Consider the following 23,565-nt stretch of genomic DNA (forward strand, 5'->3'; position numbering starts at 1 on the left):
AGAACTCTGTTCTGTTTCATTGATTTATATATCCGTTTTGGTACCAGTGCCATGTTGTTTTGGTTACTGTAGCCTTGTAGTATAGTTTGAAGTCAGGTAGCATGATGCCTCCAGCTTGGTTGTTTTTGCTTAAGACTGTCTTGGCTTTACGGACTCTTTTTTGGCTCCATATGAAATTTAAAGTCGTTTTTTTCTAATTCTGTGAAGAAAGTCAATGGTAGCTTGATGGGGACAGCATTGAATCTATAAATTACTTTGGGCAGTATGATTCTTCCTAACCATGAGCATGGAATGTTTTTCCATTTGTTTATGTCGCCTCTTATTTCCCTGAGCAGTGGTTTGGAGTTCTCCTTGAAGAGGTCCTTCACAACTCTTGTAAGTTGTATTCCTAGGTATTTGATTCTCCTTGCAGCATTTGTGAACAGGAGTTCACTGATGATTTGGCTCTCTGTTTGTCTATTATTGGCGTATAGGAATGCTTATGATTTTTGCACACTGATTTTGTATCCTGAGACTTTGTTCAAGTTGCTCATGAGCTTAAGATTTTGGGCTGAGATGCTGGGGTTTTCTAAATATATAATCATGTCAGCTGCAAACAGAGACAATTTGACTTCCCCTCTTCCTATTTGAATACACTTCATTACTTTCTCTTGTCTGATTGCCCTGGGCAGAACTTCCAATACTATGCTGAAAAGGAGTGGTGAGAGAGGGCATCTTTGTCTTGTGCCAGTTTTCAAAGGGAATGCTTCCAGTTTTTGCTCATTCAGTGTGATACTGGCGGTGGGTTTCTTATAAATAGCTCTTACTATTTTGAGATACGTTCCATCAATACCCAGTTTATTGAGAGTACTTAGCATAAAGGGGTGTTGAATTTTATCGAAGGCCTTTTCTGCATCTATTGAGATAATCATGTGGTTTTTGTCATTGGTTCTGTTTACGTGATGGATTACATTTATTGATTTGCATATGTTGAAACAGTCTTGCATCCCAGGGATAAAGCTGACTTGATCATGACGGATAAGCTTTTTGATGTGCTACTGGATTTGGACAGGTTGAGAGAAACTTCTCTCGTAACAAACTATAGAAATGATCCCTGAAAGTACAGTCTTGCATAATGTCTTAGAGCCTCAGTCTCTTCATATGCAAAATATAACTCCTTCTATGCCACAGGGCTGCTATAAGGCAAAGAAGAAAGCAGATAGGAATGTGCTTTGCAGTTTGTCCAATAGTATAACAAGGGCAGCTAACATTTACTGAAAGCCAATCACAGACAAGGCACTATTCTAAGCACTATATTAGGTATTCGCTCATACATCTTCTAAAGAACCATGAGTTAAGTGCCATTGCAATACCGCTTGTTCAGATGAAGGAAGAATCACAGGTAAGTTAAGTAACTCACCTAAGGCCGCACAGCGAGAAAGGGGTGAAACTGACATTTGAACGCAGGCCACTGGCTCTAGAGCCCTTGCTATTCCCTGTAGTGTTATACTGGATATTCTAAATAGGCTGCTCTGTGTCCCAAATCTTAGGCTCCCTTACTAGTTGTCAAACATTCATACTTTTATGTAGTCTGGTAAATGACTTCATCCAGTAGTTCTCTGGCTCTATTATTACCCTCTTACATAAAAGGAGTGCGTGTTTATGGAAATTATCTTAAAACATTACTTGATTCAACCAAGTAATTCTAGTGATGGTATAACAGGTACCATGAGATGACGAATATAATTTTGGGCAGATGGGTGGAGGAGGGGGTTGCTGGGTCTTGAAATACCCCTTAAAATAGCCTAGAATTACCTAAGTGTAAACCCCTCAAAAGAGAAATTCTTCAAAAACACTGGCTGTGATGTACTGAACTGTATCCCCTCAAAAAATTATATGTGGAAGTCCTAACCCCAGTATTTCATATATGACCATCTTTGGAGACAGGATCTTTTCAGAGCTAATTAAGTTAAAATGTGGTCATTAGGGTGGGCCTGAATCCACCTAATATGACTGGTGTCCTCACAAGAAGAGGATATTTAGACCAAAAAAAATGCAGAGAGAGGGGAAGAGATGGGGAAGAAGATGTCCATCTACAAGCCAAGAAGGAAAACCTGAAACAGACCCTGCCCTCGAAGCCCTGAGGAGGAACCAACCCTACCAATGCCTTTCCATCTCAGATTTCCAGCCTACAGAACAATGAGAAGATATATTTCCGCTGTTAAAGCCACCTGGTCTGTGCTATTTTGTTACGGCAACTCTAGCAAACTGAAACACTGGTCAGAAGAAGATGGTATCCTTGAGGCATCAGGTCTCAGAGAAACCAAAAGAATGGACAAAGGAATAGCGGCTTCGCATCTTTACATTCACCCACATCGTTCTCCTGACTCTTCCTAACAAGCCAGTGGTTAAATATTAATATTATCCTCACCCAGATATGATCGCCTAGTGCATTTTCCCAAAATACCTCTTTGAGCATGTGGCTACCCTGTTCGAAAACCTCCAGCAGCTGCCCCACTGCCTCCAGGAAAACGTGCAAATTTCTCCCAAGTTGTCCTGAAAATATCCTATAATTGATAAGCCAGAGAACAAACATCTTATCGCAGCCGTACACCCCCACAGAATTGTGGTGAAGGAAACCTGAGAAATGACCTCGCAGAACAAGGAGGAAAATTCTTCAGTGGCACAGAGTATCTCTGCTGCTATTGGTAGTCAAGGGACATGCAACAGGTTTTCTATCCAAGAGACTTCACATAGTTTCAAGTGAGTAACAGACACATACACCATGGAACTCAAAGTTTCTGAACTTCTGGGGCTAGAAAACCTGAAGTACATCCCTATTTCCATTGGCCAGGCATCTAACCCTCTCCACTGAATCATTTGCTTCTTGTTCCTAGGAGTCCACTTCGAGGTGAGCCCTGAATGCCTCGATCCAGGACTTAAATTTCCTGCGGATGCACAATGCAAATGGTATTTTTCTCTAAGGAACCCAGAGAGTTCTTCAGAGACATTACCTATTCAACACTTCCTATATTAGAACTGAAGGGTATTATCAACCTGGGTTTGGGAGATTGAATCACTTTCGCAAGAGAAGGCGAAGAACATCTCCTTTCCAGGTGGTCCTAATGACTCACCTGATAATGACAACAGATTAAGGGTCAGTCTTCCCATCCAGGCTTCCTCGTCCCATGCCTGCCAGTCTCTGATTGTCTCAGTCTTGGTCAGCATGAAAATTCCAGTCAGTTTTCCTGCAGTACCAGACTTAAGCTGGGAGAAGCCAACCAGAAGGCAGGCTCTTGAACTGCAACTTGTGGACATGGCCGATACCACTGGCTTTTTGTTCAAATCCCTTACTTGACCGTTTCCTGCTGCAAAAGCAGATCTCATCTTACTTGCTAGAGAACTATCAGTCTGCCAGATCTCTGCCATCAATCTGACCCTTAGCAGCCACATCTTGTCACTGGACACTAACCTGGTCAGTAAACATTCCCCTGAAACGCCTGCAACCACCAAAGTAGACCTCAAGGGTGAACATATGAACAGGTATCACAACTCTGTTTTATAAACACCCCTTGGCCAGCACTATTTTGCCCATCCTCCTTGCTGACCAGCCCCTTCAGATACTGGTTTGCAAGCCCGCCCACCCACCTGCACATTGGAATTACTCAGGGAGACCATAAAATTCCAGACGTCCAGGCTGCAACCAAGGTCAATTAGAATTTCCAAGAGTGGAACCCAAGTGGCAGTATTTTTTAAAAGTCTGCAGGTGATTCTAATGTGCAGACAAGCCTGAGAACAACTGTGCCAGGCTCTTTTCCCAGGTGAACCTCATTTTTCTCACTGGCACAGAGATGAGGTCCCAGCTTAGTACAGGTACGCACCTAAGTAGGTAACGACAATACCAGAAAAGAATACTGAAGCTGGAGAATGAAGATGAAGCGGTCCCCAGCCACCACAGGAGATGCGATGATTCAAACGGCTGACATCAGAAGGGGAAGTTGCCAGCTGTTGGGCATTTGCCACTGTGTTAAAAGTGGGTCTGAAGGCCGGGCGCGGTGGCTCAAGCCTGTAATCCCAGCACTTTGGGAGGCCGAGGCGGGTGGATCACGAGGTCAAGAGATCAAGACCATCCTGGTCAACGTGGTGAAACCCCGTCTCTACTAAAAATACAAAAAATTAGCTGGGCATGGTGGCACGTGCCTGTAATCCCAGCTACTCAGGAGGCTGAGGCAGGAGAATTGCCTGAACCCAGGAGGCGGAGGTTGTGGTGAGCCGAGATCGTGCCATTGCACTCCAGCCTGGGTCACAAGAGCGAAACTCCGTCTCAAAAAAAAAAAAAAAAAAAAAAAAAAAAAAAAAAAAAAAGTGGGTCTGAGCTCCATGTTATATATTTTTTAAATGGCTTAGAGTGAATCATACTTGGTAACCAGAAAATCCATCATAAACATAAGGAATCCAAATCACTATAATAATTAAGGTCAGAAATAAAAGTACACCTCCATCGCAGCCCAGCTCATTAATGTGGGTTTCATGACATCTTGGGAACAGGTCACTTCTCCTGAAATGACACAATTGCATTGAGTGACCATGATATTACTAATCTCAATGTGGGTGGTTAGCGCCAGAAGTCATATCCTCAGGATGAGGCTGAATGAGCTTGCCTCTAAGGTCATCTGGAGTTCTGGCAAGTCTCTGATTCCAGGTAACAAGCCCTCAGGGTTCTCAGGAATGGTGGAGGAAATGATCCGTTGTTAGCCTGGGCCACCGTTCTGCTCTGCAGAGCTCAGCCAAGCCAGGGAACAGGATCCCCAGCTGTTTGGCCAATGTCACAGGCTGGATTTGGGATGGCTGCAAGACCTGAGCTAACTAGAGACAAGAATCCTGGTTCCAGAAAGCCCAGCTGTGACTCAAAGTGACAGGCAGGAGGACTGTGTAGGAGACAGGGGCCTGTGCACTCTGGAAGGAATATGTTTTTCTGCCTTATTTAGCAACTTTCCAGAAAGCCAGCAATGAGGCCTGCAGGGTAAACCACCTAATGGTGAAATTGTTTACTTCACTTTGGATTACCTTCATACAGAGGACCAAATTCTCTTAGGGATTCATTACCGCCCAGGACTAAATGGTGCCTGCAGGGCATCACCGAGGATTGTTTTTCTTAGCATGCGGCTTGGGAACATGGTGGTGCTGTTGTAACTCATCAAGGTCCCTTTGAGGGAATCAGCCTCATTAGGGAATACTGATGGGGAAAAGACCTGGGGTTTTCCCACTTGCTGGGAAAACAGCAATCAGAGCAAACAACTGAGCTGTTGGGGAGCGGCATTTGCAAAAAAATAAGGAAGGCAAAAGGAACACCGAGTATCATCTATTTAGAAAGAGATGATTTGGAAATTTGCTTTCGTGTCAGTTGACTGGAGCCTGATGCTGTGGCCAAAGTTAGATGTCGGGTCCCTGCAGCCTGGTTAGCACCATGCAGGGAGATCACACTGTCAACACCAACTACTGCCCTTACCCTGATTAACTGGTCCCCAACCATCTCACTGATAAGAAGAACGAGGGATCTCATTGGTAAGTTAACTGTGCCACTCACGCTGGCCCAGCCTGCATCCAAATATGGTCCCCAGTGAAAAGGAGGCAAACAGCCTTCATCTCCCACCACTGTTGACACTCTGCTTTGGGCAACTGGCCGTCTACCTTCTTCCCAATGTTCTGCTTCAAACACCAGATAATGCAAGGCTATCAGGCTGAGCAGCCCTGTAACCCAACCCATCAAATACCAGGTTTCCAAAGGGCTCCGAAAAGGACCCTCAAAGGCTGGTCCAGGGAGACCACCTGGGCTTCAATGAGGTACGGCATTTTCCAGCAGAGAGCAACTGGCATGTGGAGTGGGATAATTTCCCACTCCTGTCCCACTCATAATGAGACAGCCAAATATAAAGGGGTCACTGGAGAACCTCCACGTGGCCTTCACGCTGCGGGCAGGGTCTTGGAAAGTTCATGCCATTTGCAGTGGGGAGGAGCCTGGTCCCCTCTTCCTGGGTGCTACCCAGGAGTCAATCTGCGAGGCAGAAAGCACACTAGCAGGAATCTGGCTTTGTGGGGGAGTCCCTGTTTACCCACTTTGTTCCTTTTCACCCAATAAATTCAATTCTTCTCATTCTTCGAAGTGTCTGTGAGCCCAAGATTCCATGGCCATGTGACAAGGACCCGGATGTTAGCTAAATTAAGGAGAAAGTCCTAGAACAATTACAGGACATTTTATAGCTCCAGCCCCCACCCCCAAAGTGCCAGAGGAGCTTCTCAGTCATTAACAAAATCTAAATATGCCCCATCCCTTTTCTGAAAGGCCCGGGATGAAGGTTACAATAATGTCGCTGGTAAAGAACACCTAAAAAAGCATAACTGACCTGACATGTCTTACTTGTAAATGCTCTCTACGAACACTTTCTCCAAATAAGTGTTGTCCATTTACAAAACAGCAGTATGTCAGCCACTGCCCCCACAGGAAACCAGAAACCCTGTTACAGAGCTGAACCAAGTGGTCTCATTTAGTTGCTGCCCCAGAGCCCTGCACATCTTCAAAATCTGGCAGCTGCTTTAATTGCTCCAGTGATTTGGAACATACTACCCTCTGGAGCCAGCTGAGGACATCCCTGGACCATTCACTAGACAGTTCCTCTTTCTATTGCATTGAAGTTTATCTCCCTATAATTTCTACCTGCTGGACTTGAGTCTGACCCTTAAAGACTGCACGCACGCACACACAAAGTAAGTCCGTTACCTCTTCCATGTGGCTGCCCTTGAAATATTTGAAGAACACAAACTTATCCCTCCCCATTTGAGCAAGCAGCCTGATCCAACTCTCCTTCTACAGTTTCATCATTTTTAGACCATTTAACTGTGTGTCAGTCACTTTACCCGTGTTATCTCTTATTTTCACAAAACCCCATCAAATAAGCGTATTACCCCCATTTGATAGAAGAAACTAAGTAGTCAACCCGAATCTCCTTGGGAAGTAAAAGACATGGCCCATATTTACCCATTTTCAAATTCATGCTTCTTCCATTAAAAACCTGTATTTCCCGCATCAGAATCAGTAGGACAGGTTTATTTTTAAAACAGAAATACTGTACAAAAGTCCTAAAACAGATTAATCAGAACCACACGGTTCTGACAGAACCGATCCAGAGACTGCTATTTAAAAACTGCTGCCTCATGGGATATGGAACCTCCTCAATCTCCTGTTTCCCTCTTTTAGGAAAATAAAAATCAAGACACTTCCTACAACATGTACACTAAGCGTGGCCTGACCAGCACACTCCAGGACAGACCCACTCTCCTCCTGATCCGTGGAACCTGAGATGCCATCTTGTCGCCTGTTAAGAGTGGGGAAAATAGCATCCAAGCACACGGTGAGGGTTCAGTGTGGCCACTCTCCTCAGCCTCCGTGCCTCTAGCTTATGTCCCTCATACTAGCCTTCGCGTGAAGTGCATCTCTCGAAGGCAATTAAAATTACACAGTGCCCTGATTTCAATCCTCCTGTAACCATGCTGAATATTTGCCACTTAAAAAAATTAAGTTTTAATTAAGTTTTTTCATCAAAACACAAGTCCTGCTGATAAATGTCAGGAAGGTCTGAGAAAGTAATTACATGCGCAATCTGTTTTTGACATACTTCATTCTCCTTTGGGACATTTCTTCTGTCTCCTTTACTTCATTAAAAATCCCCTATTGCCATAGGAAAGCTTGATCTCTTCTCTATTTACCATAATAGAGACAAAGACCCAGGTTCCTTCCTTCAGCACACAGCAACACCACCTTATGCATCAAATGAACTTTGTTAGGCATTTGGGTTACACGTGTGGGTCTTTGTTCTATGCATCCCTTTGTTCTGATCACCTACCAATGTAGTTCTATGAAGGCACTCTGGCGGAGCCCACCACTCACTCTCCTCAGCTACTGTCTCAGGCTAATACATATCTCACCATTTCATGAAGAAAATATACTCTACTCTCTGATTTCCTGAAGGTAGACCTGATAAAGATGATACACAATTATCAACAGATCAAACACTGTTTCTGTTTGGCATCTGGCAAACCAACACCCATATTTTCCATGTGATATGGTTTGGATTTGCGTCTGTATCCAAATCTCATGTCAAATTGTAATCCCCATTGTTGTAAAAGGGGCCCGGTAAGAGGTGATTGTATCAATGCGGAGGAGGGCCCTGGTGGGAGGTGACTGGGTGGTAGGGGTGGACTTCCCCCTTGCTGTTCTCACGATAGTGAGTTCTCACGAAATCTGGTTGAAAGTGTGTAGCACCTCGCTGCTCTTTCTCTTCCTTCCGCTTGGGCCATGTAAATTGTGCCTGCTTCCCCTTCACCTTCTGCCATGACTGTAAGTTTCCTGAGGTCTTCTCCCAGGCGTGCTTTCTGTAGAGCCTGAAGAACATCTTTTCTTTACAAATTACCCAGTCTCAGGTAGTTCTTCACAGCAGTGTGAGAACGAACTAACACATCATGCCTGGCTCTACTTCATGTATCATTTCCTAGGACTGCCCTAAGAAGTAGCCACACACTAGGTGGTTTCAAGGAACAGAAAATTATTCTCTCACAGTTTTAGAGGCCAGAAGTCTGGAATTGAGGGTTGACAGGGTCACGCTCCCTCAGAAGGCTCTAGGGAAATATCTTTTCTTACCTATTCCAGCTTCTGGTGGCTCCTGGCATTCCTTGGTTTTAGATGCGTAACTCCAAAGTCAGCTTCTGAATGTTCCCATGGGCTGCTTCGCTCTGTCTCTGTGCCTTCTCATTTTCTTACAACACCAATCGTTGGATTCGGGGCCCACCCTAAATGCAGGATGATTTCATCCCAAGAACCTTAACTAATTACATCTACAAAGTTCCTATTTCCACACAGGGTAACATTCTCAGGTTCCAGACAGACACAAATTTTGGAGGAATACTACTGGACTCACCAGTCTCCTCTGATGTAGTCCTTTTGGGATAGCAGCAGTAAGGTGGGAAAAATCTGAAGCCACAGGCAGAATCAGAAAGGCCAAGATTCTTATCTTAATCCAATAAGGGATAAAGGAGAGAAACCTCCTAAGGGAACCATCCAGGCATGATTTTTTTGACTCATATTTTTGACTGGCACAAAGTACAAAGCCCAACTAAAGAGATTTGAACATGCCTACAATTTAAATCTGGAGATATATGACCCCAAATCCATAGACTAGACCCCACAAAGTTTGTATGAATTATTTTATCAGCAAGAATTATTCCTAACCCATGCCAGTCACTGTTTATCTCTCCTTTTTATCTTTATTTAATAAATCTGATCTTGTATTCATTCCTGACAATTTGTTTCCCGGTTGAAAATAATGGATTTCAGGAAGTTTGGGCTCTGTTATAATTTGGTCCCAAACATTTCTTTAACCTATTCTTTCTTACTGTTCATAACCCTTCACACATCCTCCAGGCCATTCAACAGCAATCACTCCACTTCCATTGAATATAATTTCTACCTTCCTGTTTCAGCCTGTTCCTTCTAGCTGGAATGCTCACTGACTTCTTTTTAAATCACCCACCATGTGGTGATTTAAAAACATGTTCTCAAATTCTTCAACACTCCTCCCATTGAAAGGTGAACTCCAATTCCTCTTCCCCTGATTATGGCTGGGCCTAATGACTCATGTCTAATAATGCCATGGAAGTGATGTGGTCATGAAAGGTGAGACAGTCTCTGCCTGGCTCTCACTTTATTCTTGTGACACTCACCTTGAAACCCAGCAGACCAAGCTCTGAAGAAGCTAAGAAGCCACATGGAAAGGATACAAGTAGATGCTCCAGCCACCATCCTTGCTCAAGTTTGGCCAACAGCCAGCATCAACTGCCACATATTTGAGTGAGCAAGCTGTCCTCTGTTTCCAGCCGCTGCCTGGAGTTTCCCCAGCGGACACAAGTGGTATGACATAAGCTATCCACCAAGCCTCGCCAAAATTCAGACTAAGGATCACAGTAAATGTTGCTTTAAGCCATAACTGTTGGGAGTTTTATTGTACGATGTTAGAGAACTGGAATGCTCTACTTCTGTCCAACTTGACCCTTTACAAATCCATTCATTTTTAGGCTATGTAACTACAGCCTACTGTATGACACCATACTCCACTTTGAGTTCAACCTGTCCAAAGTAAAAGTCAACTTTCCTCCCAAATCTTCTTTTAGCTCAGCCTTCTATCTCAGTGAATGGTGTGACCATTCATCCTACTTAGCAAGCTAGAAATCTAAGGGCCATGCTAATAACCCTGCCCCCACAGCATATTCAATCAATACCAAGTTCTATTGATTCTGCCTCTTCCACATCTCTATGAATCATCTGTGTCTCTCTTCTTCATGAGGTCCACCTGAATTACCATCTTTCACCTGGGAGCAACAGCACCCTGAGCGATCTCACTACCACTCCTCTCCAATGGCACTAGAGCAATCTTTGCAAACTAAAAATGTGTTCCCTTCATGTTTACTGTGTAAAACCCATCAATAATTTAACACCATTCTTTGAATAAAACTCCCATTTTTTTTAAAAGACAGGGTCTCGCTCTATTGCCCAAGCTGGAGTGCAGTGGCACAATCCTAGCTTACTTACTGCCGCCTCAAAGTCCTGGGCACAAGTGATCCTCCAACCTCAGCCTCCTGAGTACCTGAGACTACAGGTGTGTACCACCAGGCTCAGATAATATTTTTCTATTTTTTATAGAGATGGGTTATCATTATGTTGTCCAGGCTGGTCTTGAACTCCTGGCCTCAAGTGATCTTCCCATCTCTCAAATTTTTAAAGTGATCATAAGGGTCTGCGTAGCCTGGTGGTGGTCTCCACCTCCCACTCTGGATTCATCCCACCTGTGCTCTTCCTTGTTCTCTGGGTGCCAGTGCCCCTTTGCTTGTTCTTTCTTTCCATTGCCCTGTGCTCTCTCTCTCAACACACAGCATTGACATGAGCCACTGTCTCTACCTGCAATACAATTCTGCCTCCCATGTGCTATGATTTGAATGTGTTGCCCGAAGTTCATGCGCTGCAAACCTAATCCCCATGCAACAGGGTTGAGAATGCGACCTTTAACAGGTAATTAGGCCATGAGGGCTCATGAATAGATTAATATCATTATTGCAATGGTGGTTTGTCATAAAAGTAAAAGTGACTTCGACCCTCTTTTGTTCTCTCTTGTGGACATGTTCTCTTGGCCTTCTGCCTTCTGCCACAGGATCATGCAGCAAGAAGGTTCTTGTCAGACACCGGCCCCTGGATCTTAGACTTTACAGCCTCCAGAACTGTAAGAAATAAATTTATTTTCTTTATACATTACCCCGTCTCAGGTATTCTGTTATAAGCAGCATAAAATAAACTAAGACAGGAAATTGGTATCAAGAAGAGGGTTTATTGCTATAACAAATATCTGAAAATGTGGAAGAAGCTTTGGAATTTAGTAATAGGTAGAGGCTGGAAGAGCTTGGAGGAGCAGGATTTTAAGAAGCATAGATTGTCATGAATGGGCCATTAAGGGTGATTCTGGTGAGAACTCAGAAGAAGAAAATAACTGCAGGGAAACTGGGATTTCCTAGAGGTTACTTAAGAGGTCATGATCAGAATGTTGGTAGAAACATGGACAGTAACAGCCATCCTGATGAAGTCTCAAAGGCACCTGAGGAACAACGTGTTCAAACCTGGAGTAAAGGCCATCCCTGTTACACAGTTACAAACTTGGGAGAATTGTGTCTATGTCCTAGGCTTTAAGGAATGCAGAACTTAAGAGTGATGAACCAGGCTAAGTAGCAAATGCTGTAAATTACAAAGTGTTGAAGGTGCTACATGGCTTCTTTTAGCCACTTACAGTAAAATGAGAGAAGGAAATGATTTAAAGACAAATTTATAATTAAAAGGGAAGAAGTAAACGTTTTGAAAATTTTCGGCCTGGCCACGTAAAGAATGAAAAAAGCATGTTTGGGAGACAATATTAAGGGTGTGGAGATTATTCTCCAGATTTATGACTTTATGTAGTTTTTCCTGTTGGGTTTGGAACTTACTTAGGGCTACTCTTTTTTTCTTGCTTATTTCTCCATTTTGGAATAAGAATGGCTATCCTATGCCTGTCTCACTATTGTACTGAAAGTGGATAAACTGTTTAATTTCACAGGCTCACAGCTGGAGGGGAATTTGCCTTAGGGTGAATCATGCCTTGAATCTCACACACATCTGATTTAGATGAGACTGCGAACTTTGGACTTTTGAGCTGATGTTGGAATGAGTAAAGAATTTTAGAGCAATCGGTATTAAGTAAATATATTTTATATGTGAGAAGAAAGTGAATTTTGAGTACCAGGGGCAGAATGCTATCATTTGAATGTGTCCTCTAAAGTTGATGAGTTGGAAAATAAATCCCCAAGGCAAGAGTGTTGAGAGAGAGAACTTAGAGGAGGTTAGGTCATGAGGGCAGAGCCCTCATGAATGGATTGATGTCATTATTGTGAGAGCAGGTGTGTATCACAAGACTGGGCTTATTGTAAAAGTGAGTTTAACTGTGTCTTGATCTCTCTGGCACATGTGCTGTCTTGCTTTTCTGCCTTCCACCATGAGATGATAGAGCAAGAAGGTTCTTGCCAAATGACAGCCACTTGACTTTGGACTTCCTAGCCTCTGGAACTGTAAAAAATAAATTTCTGAGTTTTTAAAGTAAATTAGAGTCTCAGGTATTCTATTATAAAAACAGACTATTATAAAAACACAGAACATCCTTTGCCAAATTAATTGCTCTTAATCCTTTAATCTTCCCTTAAATATCACTTCTACAGAGGAGCCCTTTGCCCCTAGACAGATAAGATTCTTCTATAATACATCTCATATCATGCAATGCACATGTAATTTTACACTTAAGTAATCAAAAGATTCATTGCCAAGTGTGGTTGCTCACACCTGTAATCCCAGCATTTTGGGAGGCCAAAATGCTCACTTGAGGTCAGAAGTTTGAGACCAGCCTGGCCAACATGGTGAAACCCCATCTCTACTAAAAATACAAAAAAAGTAGCCCAGTGTGGTGGTGGGTGCCTGTAATTCCAGCTACTTGGGAGGCTGAGACACAAGAATCACTTGAACCCAGGAAATGAAGGTTGCAGTGAGCTGAGATTGCACTACTACACTCTAACCTGGGCAACAGAGCAAGTCTCCATTGAAGCCACCTTTACAAAATTATAACTGAGAAAATTATGATGGTAAAAGAAATCAGACCTAACTGACTCCATCTTGTTTCTGCCCTTTAAGCAGTCCTTGTTCATTCCTGAGCATAGGCTGAACTAACTTTGGGAAGGAATTCAGTTCATGGTTTGACTCTGAAGCAAAATTGGTAACAGCCCTTTCCAAAAAGACCCCCTTCTTGCCTGGTGACCAGTTTGCCTTTGCAGGACTAACAAATTAGCTGCAAGATTAGAAATCACAGTTTAGCGGTCACGCAGCCTCTGGCTCAAGAGCCTGAACCTCTCCAAATTGCACCTGGGGATAACATCACTATTGTAAAATCTAAGATCAGGGCTTGAGATATTTTGTAGACCCTGTACTCCACTGATCAGCTGACACCACCCAGATCAGTAATCTGGCTCAATCAGTTCTACCATCCCACCCAGGAACAGAGGACAGCAAGAAAACCTCACTTCAATCCCGCTATGATTCCATCTTCAACCTGACCAATCATCACTCCTCATTTCCCAAGCCCCTATCTGCCAAACTATCTTTAAAAACTCTGATCCAGGAGTTTTTATCTTTAAAAACTCTGATTCAGGAGACTGAATTCAGTAATATTAAAACTCTCATCTCCTGCACAGCTGGTTTTGTGTGAATTACTCTTTCTCCACTGCAATTCCCCTGTCTTGATAAATTGGCTTTTTCTAGGCAGTGGGCAACATGAACCCATTGGGCCATAACACTGCTTAAAAAAAAAAAAATCATGAATGTCTCCTCTACCAGACTCAAACGCATAAGGGCAGGAATGGTGTCTCTTTTGCTCTCCACTCTGTCCCCAGATAGCATATGCACAATAAATATTAGCTGAGTGGATGAACCATTTCTTCTCTGTCTTTAAATGTAATACCTTGCTCCAAATAGATTTTCAATACATACAAATAAATGGAGAATGGCATTTTAAATCACTGAAAAGGGCTTTTGCAGAATAAAATACTTAGAAGAGAAAATGTTGAACTTCAAGGCTCAAAAATACAATCATCTTTCCACTGTTGATCTATGAGCTCATGAAAGAGAAGTTTCTTTTAGGGACATGGTAACGATTATTGGGGGAAAGGGGTTTTAAAACATTAAACATATGTTTGCAAACTTTTCCTTTAGGGCCTAAGAATTTTAGCTTTTTTGCCAGTTATGATTCTCAAACTTTGTTAAGTGATCATTATGTAAAAACAACATTAAATAGAAAGAAATGGAAAGAGTGGTCTTATGAATCTACACAATTCAGGCCAATTTATTAAGGTTATAATTTCCTTTTCATTTTTGAGAGTCAGGATTTTCCAGAGTAAACGTACCAGGAAGCATGATGGCTCTCTAGACACGTAATGGTCAAATGATCTGGTTTTGGGGCATCATTCTTTCAAGATTCAAAAACGATTTTCCCAGTGTTGCTAATATCTCACTGATGAGTTTGAAATTCTTCAAAGATGATTCCAGCTGTTTCTTCCATTTCTTTGATGCCCTTTATGTGACATCCCCAGAGTCCTGTGACTGAGAGATCTTTTACTAATTAAATGTTAACTTGGTTCTAATCTGATGGTAGTAAATATTATTAACATTAAACAAAGATTTTATTAAATGCTATCTTTCCTGCATTATGCTTTATTATAGACACTGCTGAGAGAAAATTGATGTCATTATCCAATTAGACCATTAATAATACTCTAAAGGTAGAAATTTAGACTAAAATGTTGAAAAATATTAGACATTGAACCTTAAAGACATGTTCTGATAGGAGAAAAGTCTAGGAATGGCTAAGTGAATATCCCCTGAAGCTCAGAACCACATTCCAGTTTGCTGACATGTCCATTAATTTTGCCTGGACACAAATTGCTCTCCAAAAGCCATTCATCATGTTTGGAAAATGAGCCATTTTAGAACAATGACCCACAATGCCTACTTTTAATTTCCAGCTCAAACAGCAAAAGGCCAGTAGTCTCTTATGTATAATCCTACAGTAAAAATTAATGTTATTAATCAACAACCAATCAAATACAAGGCAAATGGAGGGTAGAGCAAAAGAAAAAGGGCTAGAAAAAGATGGTTGTCTTCCTTTTTTGGAAACAGTCTCTATCTGTTGCCCAGGCTAGAGTGCCGTGGCATGATCTTGGCTCACTGCAACCTCTACCTCCTGAGTTCAAGTGATTCTCCTGCCTCAGCCTTCTGAGTAGCTGGGATTACAGGCATGCGCCGCCATGTCTGGCTCATTTCTCTATTTTTAGTAGAGACGGGGTTTTGCCATGTTGGCCAGGCTGATCTCAAACATCTGACATCAAGTGATCCACCTGCCTCAGCTTCCCAAAGTGCTGGGATTACAGGCGTGAGCCATGGAGCCTGGCCAGTTGTCGTCTTTATCCAGGATTCTCCATCTTTTCCCTCATGTACTTCCATGCAGTCTTTGAGTATGATTTCTCTGCTACCAACTTCTTGCACAATGGCCACTGATATATATCAGTAAGAGCTTTGCTATAAGTCTGAGAAATGGGAAGGAACGATTCCTAAGAATAGTATTAATTTATATCCATCTGAGACTGTGTTTGTCTCTTAGATTGGATTTTCTTGGATTCTTCAGTTTATGGGCCTCTTCTGCAGCATTAAGAACCCCTTAAACCATCTGCCCTTCACTTGCCACTACTAAATAAAGCCTCACCTGCGTAAACAAAGACAGGAATGGAACCATCCTTGAACATTAAATGTTGCAAATTGGTTCTTGAGGGAACAAAACATGGACTAGGTTATATTATAAGACCATGACTACAAAGGATAATTTACAAAGAGCCGCACTTCAGGGCCTTAACTGACCACCGGCTGATGGCTCCTCTGGATAAAAGAATCCCTCTTCCCAAACCAGCTAGAAAGCCACTGCCCTTAATTCACTCTGATTTACATCAGAGAAATGCATGGAGCAGATGCAAATGATCTCAGAGCCCCTTGGGACTTCCTCTGAGTGATTTTCCTGCAGGCCTGGTGAAGCAATGATGCAGAGAAGGGGACTGCATAGGTATATTTATTTTAATCACTGAAAAGTTTTCATTTATAATTCATAGATACTTAGACTGCTTGGAATGCCTTATTAAAAAAGATGTCATCTCTCTCCCTCCCTCTCTCTCTCTCTCTCTCTCTTTTTTTCATCACTTTATGACCACAGGAAAAAGAAACCTCTTAAATGTGGTATAAGAATAAACTGTTACCAAAATGGAAGCTGGTGCCCATTAATTATGGTGCTATCCAACCAGTATTTATAAAATCATCGTCATCACTCTATGAAGAGAGGAACATATACTTTAGTCTTTAGCTAGTACAATTAACAGTTTTTTAAAACTCAGCACCATTAACGGTAACTATCTGATGACTACTAAAAATACGAATTTTCTCTCTCAGAAATGTCCTGGCTGGGTAGCTCCCTAAAGTAAGGAGATAAATAGTTAAGTATTAAGAGAGGGGTTACTGGAGTCGAAGAAGTTACTTCAATATGTATTTAATGGATGCAAGCATTTATCAAGAATCCAGCATGGTTCTAGATGCTTTGGGTGTTTTTCTTTAATGTAAAATATGTAATCTAGGAATGTAATCTAAGGAACCATAAGGAACAGGGTACCTGAGGTTATTTCTGGCACTAAATTTAACATGAGTCTTGCGGTCCTAAGAGGAAATATACAGAGATGTGTTCAGAGTTGATGCCATATCCTGGAGGAACTCAACTGGGGACACAGCCAGCAAGAAGTGGTGGGTTATTTACGAGTGCACCAGGCAAAGACGTCTTTGGGGAGGACAAGAAATCATCGTGAGTCCAGGACCCTGAATGGCCTGTGCCCTTCCTCACTGTTCAGCAGAGGACAGGCTCAAGGACTCACCAGCACGACAAACCACAAGGTTTTAAGGAACTTATGTCTCTCTGCAACTTCAGAGAGCTCCAGAGAGAATCAACTCCGAAGGAGAAGCAGAAACTCAGTTCTGTCCCTACAGTGCCCACTGGGGCACTGTGACTGGCCACTCAGCCGAGAGAGAGGACTGAGAATTTCAGCAACAGGAAGAGTCTGACAGATGCAAGGCTCCAGGGCGGGATGCAGAGGAGAGAGAACTGAGTACTCAAGGGTAATAGAATGTGCATAAAGATCGGAGTTCTTGAGACATAAATGAGTCAGCAAAATGGGGACTGGGGCACTAAAGACTTATATTAATCCTCTGTAGCTGGATGTTATTCCCTCCCTGTGTCAATGTCATCAGCTTCTGGGTCAAAGAATGGCCCCAGAAACTCCAGGTGAGGGCTTTGATCAATAATACAGACTCAGAATATAACCAAGTCTCTGGATGCCTAATTAAAATGTAAATTGAGAATGACTCAGCCTTTGCCCTCCCAGAACTCACCATCTGACTAGGAAAATAGGGCCCAGAACAGTAAATGGTAAAACAATGTTTAAATATAGTTCGCCACGTCTTGACAAGGATTGCAGCACATTTACACGAAAAGAGTTGAATGATCAAAAGAACCTCTCCCAAAGAACCTCTCCTAATCAAAAGTGAAGCTCCACTCACTGGCCCACTGCTCACCCCCTGCTGTGGCCCAGTTCCTAAAAGGTGACAGACCAGTTGGAGACCCCCTGGACCAAGTCCAAGATTATGAATGGAAGGAGACAGGAACACCAGCAGCTCACTGCCAAGACCCTCACAATTCTGTGCCTGGCTTGCCTCCATCCTCAGATTCAAGATGCATTCTGCTCAAAAGGCCAGCTGAAAACTCTCAGTCCAAGACAAGAAACGAGAACAAACAGCCACTGGCAGAAGGGGGCAAACCCAGTGTGATCTCAGGTGCTGGCTTCATACTAGTTCATGTACCAAGGGTGCTTTTACCCAGATGTGTTGTTTTGGAAAACCCAGCTTTAACTCTGTAACAGACTTCTGTTAACATTCGTAATGGTGTTTTGGTTCATTTTTGCCCTTTTTACTTGTAAGAATCAATCATCAACTCCTTCCCTCCACCCTACCTAGCCCTCTAAGATTACAGAAAACCCTCCTTGAGTCCTATGGCCTATCACTCTGATTCTAGTACCAGCTTCTAAGTGATTAACATCTCGTGTCAATTCCATCTCAATGGCACATGGTTTTCTCAGAAAGTGGTGCCAATAACACTATATCCAGGGCTTTGGTGAGAAGCCACTAATTAAAACTATTATAATGCATTTTTCAACTATAAAGACTTTGTGTATAAAAGCTGAAATAGTAATAGGGGTATAGTGCCTTTTCTTCCTATAAGAGATCCTACCAGGTGGTCACCTAAATGTAAATCTCATTTTGCTTTTCGAGAAGCAGGTTATGGATGCTGGTGCCCATGAAGCTTCTCGCCACCTTCTAAAAAATCATGCACATTTCCCAGGGAGCATCATAGCATGGAGATGAGCTGGTCACTGGTAAATGGGCACACGGGCCAATTCCATCAAAACATGTCAGGACCTTTTCAAGTTGGAATTGGTGAGAGAATTTCTAATGTCTACCAGGGAATGACTTGGTGGCATTCATAACACTAAATGGTTTCTTTAACAAGTCTCCAAGAATGAAATAACTGAGAGTTAAGTGGGAAAAAGCAAGCTTGACCATTTCTTATGTGATTTTTAAATTGTTATTTAAACATGCAAGTGTTGGCACAGAATACCAAGAGGTGGCGGGGGGAAAAATAGTCTGCCTTGGAAATGTGAAGGACTCTCACTATGCATGAATGTTAAAGATTTAAGTGTTCTGGGTTCTAATGCTTTATTGAACATTTTCATCCTCTTTGATGCTTTATTTTCTCCTTGCCATGGATTTCCCTAGTTCTTAGGCAGAACTAGGCAGAACTAGGCAGAAAATAGAAATGGCAAAAAATATAAATAAATCTTTGGTGCTTAGTTGAAATTCTATCTATAAACAATTTTAGTTCCTTACATTTTAATGCTCAGTCCAAACAGTATTTTTTTTTCTTCTTTGCTTTCTGCTTATTAAACTCAGAAACCAAAATAATTATGGTTTCCCACATGGAGCAAGTTTTTACTATGAAAGTTAAAATAGTGATTCATATGGCCCATGGCTGCTTCTAAGCTGCCTGACCAGAAGGTGAGCCATGTCCAGTAACTAAACAAAGCTATGAAACACATTAAGCGACTGAATTAGTCATTGGTTGCCAGCAACAGTTCTGTCTGGCTACCTAAAGCAGAGAATGGATAATTGACGGAAGTGTTAGAAAACTAGGCAGAAACCAAGGGTGGCTTGGGCAGCAGGTCTTACCACAGCAACTATCTTCTCAAGACATGGCAGCTGGCACCAGCACACTAAACTCAAGCTAGCCTTAAAACCCTTCTCAAGTGTTGCTTGGTCTCTGAAAGACTTCTCCCAGATCCAAAATCCAGAATGAGAACATACGATTGGTCAAGTCTAAGTGAAGTACTCTTGCTCTCCCTGCTAGGACAACAGTCCCCAACTTTTATGGCACAAGGGACTGGTTTCATGGAAGACAATTTTTCCATGGACTGGGCGGGTCGGTGGGGGTGACTTTGGGATGATTCAAGTGCATTACATTTATTGTGCACTTTATTTCTATTGTTATTACATACTCACCATAGTATAGAATCAGTGGTAGCTCTGAGCTTGTTTTTCTACAACTAGACAGTCCCATCTGGGGGTGATGGGAGACAGCGACAGATCATCAGGCATTTGATTCTCATAAGGAGGGCACAACCTAGATCCCTCGCATGAGCAGTTCACAATAGACATCGTGCTCCCATGAGAATCTAATGCTGCTGCTGATCTGAAAGGAGGCGGAACTCAGATGGTAATGTGAATGATGGGGAGACACTGTAAATACAGATGAAGCTTCACTCACTCGCCCACTGCTCACCCCCTGCTGTGTGGCCCAGCTCCTAAAAGGCAACAGACCAGTTGGAAACTCCTGGTCCTCTGGGCCAGGGCACAGGAATATAGAGTCTCCAGCTATCTAGTCATCTTCTGAAGGATGCAAATATAATTCTTCACTCTATCAGAGGAAGAGTGATGAAGACATTAACCTTTCCCTTCAGTGTGCTCTCTGCAGGTTCCCTGGTCAAGTTTACACTTACATTCTGGTTTTCAATAACAGGTAGTGTAGCTTATATTTCACAGTATCCAGCAGGCCCCTGGCATTTGAAGATTCCATATTTGTATCTTTTATTCTTGGAGTGCAAACTTTATATGTAGTACTTTCTAATAGGTGTGATTTTGTGATTTATAATAAGAAATATACATTTGGTCTTCATCTCTGGCACATAACTCCTAAAACCCTTGGAATCTCCAAAATGACAAGTTTCCTTTTGTCTAGTACTAGGGAGACTGGTGGTTAGGGCTCCAGGATAGCCTCAGGATGGGGTTGGTTGCCAGGGAACCAGCCGTATGATTCGAGGGTTGGAACTTTTACTTCCACTCTCAACATCTGGGAGGGAAGAGTTGATTAATCATAGCTATGTAAATGATTTAATCAATTGTACCTATGTGATGAAGCCTCCATAAAAACCCCAAAGGATTGCATTCAGAGAGCTTCCCAGTTGGTGAACAAAAACACATCCATGTCATCCATGTGCCCAGAGGGTAGGGTTCCCCAATTCCATGGGGACAGAAGCTCCTGTACTCAGGATGCTCCCAAAGCATGTTCTATGCCTCCATCTTTTCATCTGGCTGTTCACTTGTATCTTTAAAAAATCATTTGTGATAAATGGGCAGGAGCAAGTAAAGCATTTCCCTGAGCTCTGTGAGCCACTCTAGCAAATTCATTCAACCTGACAAAGGCCTGTGGGAACCCCCAATTTATGGCCAGTTGGTCAGAAGTACAGACCGCAATCTGGGACTTGTGATTGGCATTTGAAGTCAGGGGCAGTCTTGTGGGACTGAGCCCTTTACCTGCGAGATCTGAAGGTATCGCCCAGTAGACAGTGTCAGAAATGGACCGAACTCGAGGCCATCCAGTGGGATTCTGTTGGAGAATTGTGTAGAATGGCAGGTAAAAGTAGAAAATGCAGTTTGGTTTCTCTTATCTCTTACAGTAGGGTTAAATATTCTGCTACCGACCACGAAGGGCTGCAGAATGGGTTTTACTAAATAATATATGTAAGGCTCCAAGCACAAATGTGAATGTGGAAAACTGGAGTCATTAAACCAGTGAGGAAACCTTGCTTGACACCCAGTGGCTATACCTCGGTTTGTGTTTGAGAATTTGGGGATCCTCTAAATTTCCTAATGTTTCTCACTAATGTCCATGAGCTAACTGTGATTTGAGTGGCTTTCCTTTGTTTAAAAGTATATAGGGTAGGGATTATAGAGAGGGGCTCTGAGGAAGACTGGAATGAAAAACATGAGAAGTAACAGTCTAAGGCATCCTATCTCCATTTCACTTGGAAACTATATAGGATAATATATCTCCAGGGAGTAGGTTCTCAAGTTAGCATACAAGAAAATAGTCATATTAATGTAACTGAATGTCTGAACCATAATTCACTGAACTAACAATTTGATGGATAGCATACTCCAGCGGGCAGAGCAAAAAAAGGTTCAAAGACCACTTTCCTAAAAAAGCTCAATAAATTCTCTATTTCCCAATATGTCAATTCTTTTAGGTCAAGTTTTGATATGGTCTGGCAGTGTCCCTACCCAAATCTCATCTTGAATTTGGGTTCCCACGTGTCATGGGAGGGACCCAGTGGGAGGTAACTGACTCATGGGGAGTGATTTCCCTCATACTGTTCTCGTGGCAGTGAATAAGTCTCACCAGATCTCACCATTTTATAAAGGGCTTCCCCGTTTGCTTGACTCTCATTCTCTCTTGCCTGCTGCCATATAAGACATCCTTTTGCCTTCCATCATGACCGTGACGCCTCCCCAGCCATGTTGAACTGTGAGTCCATTAAACCTCTTTCCTTTGTAAATTACTCAGTCTTAGACATGACTTTATCAGCAGCATGAGAACAGATGAATACATTTTTTTTTAAAGTTTGTTGAACACCTACCATAAACCACATACTTGCTCTATGCTGAAGATAAGACGTCTTTGGACCACAGTCTCAGTTCCTTCTTTCTAGTTATCAATACAGACAGTGTCTCTTCTTTGGGCAATAGTGGGAGTGTAAATTAGAGCTACCAAGAGAACAGCGTAATTCCTCAGGAGAAAGGCTGTGTCAGTCCACTGCATCGATGACTTAAGCAAGTGAGATTATTCAGGCAAGGGAAGAGGCGGCTCCAGCAAAGAAAGATTCAGAAAAGCTTTTCTTCAAGGAAAATGGTAACTGTAGGGCAAATGGTACAACAAATTTCCTTGCATTTAATCTCAAGTACATACCACTGTCCAAATTAAAAACCTTGGAACAATAAGAAAATTGAGATCATGCAAAAATATTCTGTTTCCTTGACTTTTCCTCCCCCTCCTCCACCTTCCCCCTCTCCTTCTCTTCTTCCTCCTCTTTCTTTTTCTATTTCAACAGTGGATTTAAACCTAAACACTGAAGACATTCTACTATTCAGGAAAATAGATTTCTTCTTTTAATAACACGCCTAAAATGGCACCATATAACCATCTGTTGTTAACCTTGCAATTCTGCCTTTTTCACTCCTCTCTGAATATCAATATCACTACAGCCACCCACCAGTCCACCCACCCCCACAAAAATGTTGGGAGAAGATGAGGAAAAGAAGTTTGGCAGGAAAAAAAAAAAAAAAAAGAATATTAGAATACTCAGAAAACAATTTTGTTAACTATTCCTTACCCCTCTCTTGTGCTGTAACAACTTAGAAAACAGGGACACGTTTATAATATTGAATACAAAAAACATGCCAGAAAGTGGAGGGTACATAGCAGAGAAAAAGAGGACTCAGCGAAATTTAGAGCTGGGAGGGAGCACGGTGATGAATTCCATCCTCACATTCCACAGATGAGGAAACTGAGTTCCTTTAAGGGAGCCCCAAAATGGCAGCCAGTTAGATCCAGCACCAGGACTAGAGCCAAGCGACTCTCTGCCTCATAGTCCAGGCAGTTCTTTGAGACACGAAAATACCTTGAACTTTATCATTATGAAGTACTTAAGGCCAAGATTTTTGTGACCATGTGTTAAATGCCATTCAGAGAACCCCAAGACAGTTAGTTACCCTACCTAAGTGGTTGGCAAACTCAAGTGCTAAGATACTAACTCAACCACTACCCAAATTATAGACAAAAAAAATTAAGCTACTTTAAAACATATGTGAAACATATTGCGATGGTTAATTCCATGTGTCAGCTTGACTGGGTTAAGGGATACCCAAACATCTATTAAAATTTTCTT

The 23,565-nt window shown here is 42.4% G+C and overlaps 1 protein-coding gene and 1 pseudogene across 8 annotated transcripts in view; both read right to left on the bottom strand.

Annotated features, from left to right (window-relative positions):
- Positions 1-23,565, bottom strand: part of RGS6 (regulator of G protein signaling 6) — a 634,950-nt gene that overhangs the window by 400,797 nt on the left and 210,588 nt on the right. The window lies entirely within an intron of this gene.
- On the bottom strand, positions 987-1,109 carry LOC120364236 (small nucleolar RNA U3; annotated as a pseudogene).

The sequence above is a fragment of the Saimiri boliviensis genome, chromosome 2 (assembly GCF_048565385.1).
Source record: "Saimiri boliviensis isolate mSaiBol1 chromosome 2, mSaiBol1.pri, whole genome shotgun sequence".
Lineage (NCBI taxonomy): Eukaryota > Metazoa > Chordata > Mammalia > Primates > Cebidae > Saimiri > Saimiri boliviensis.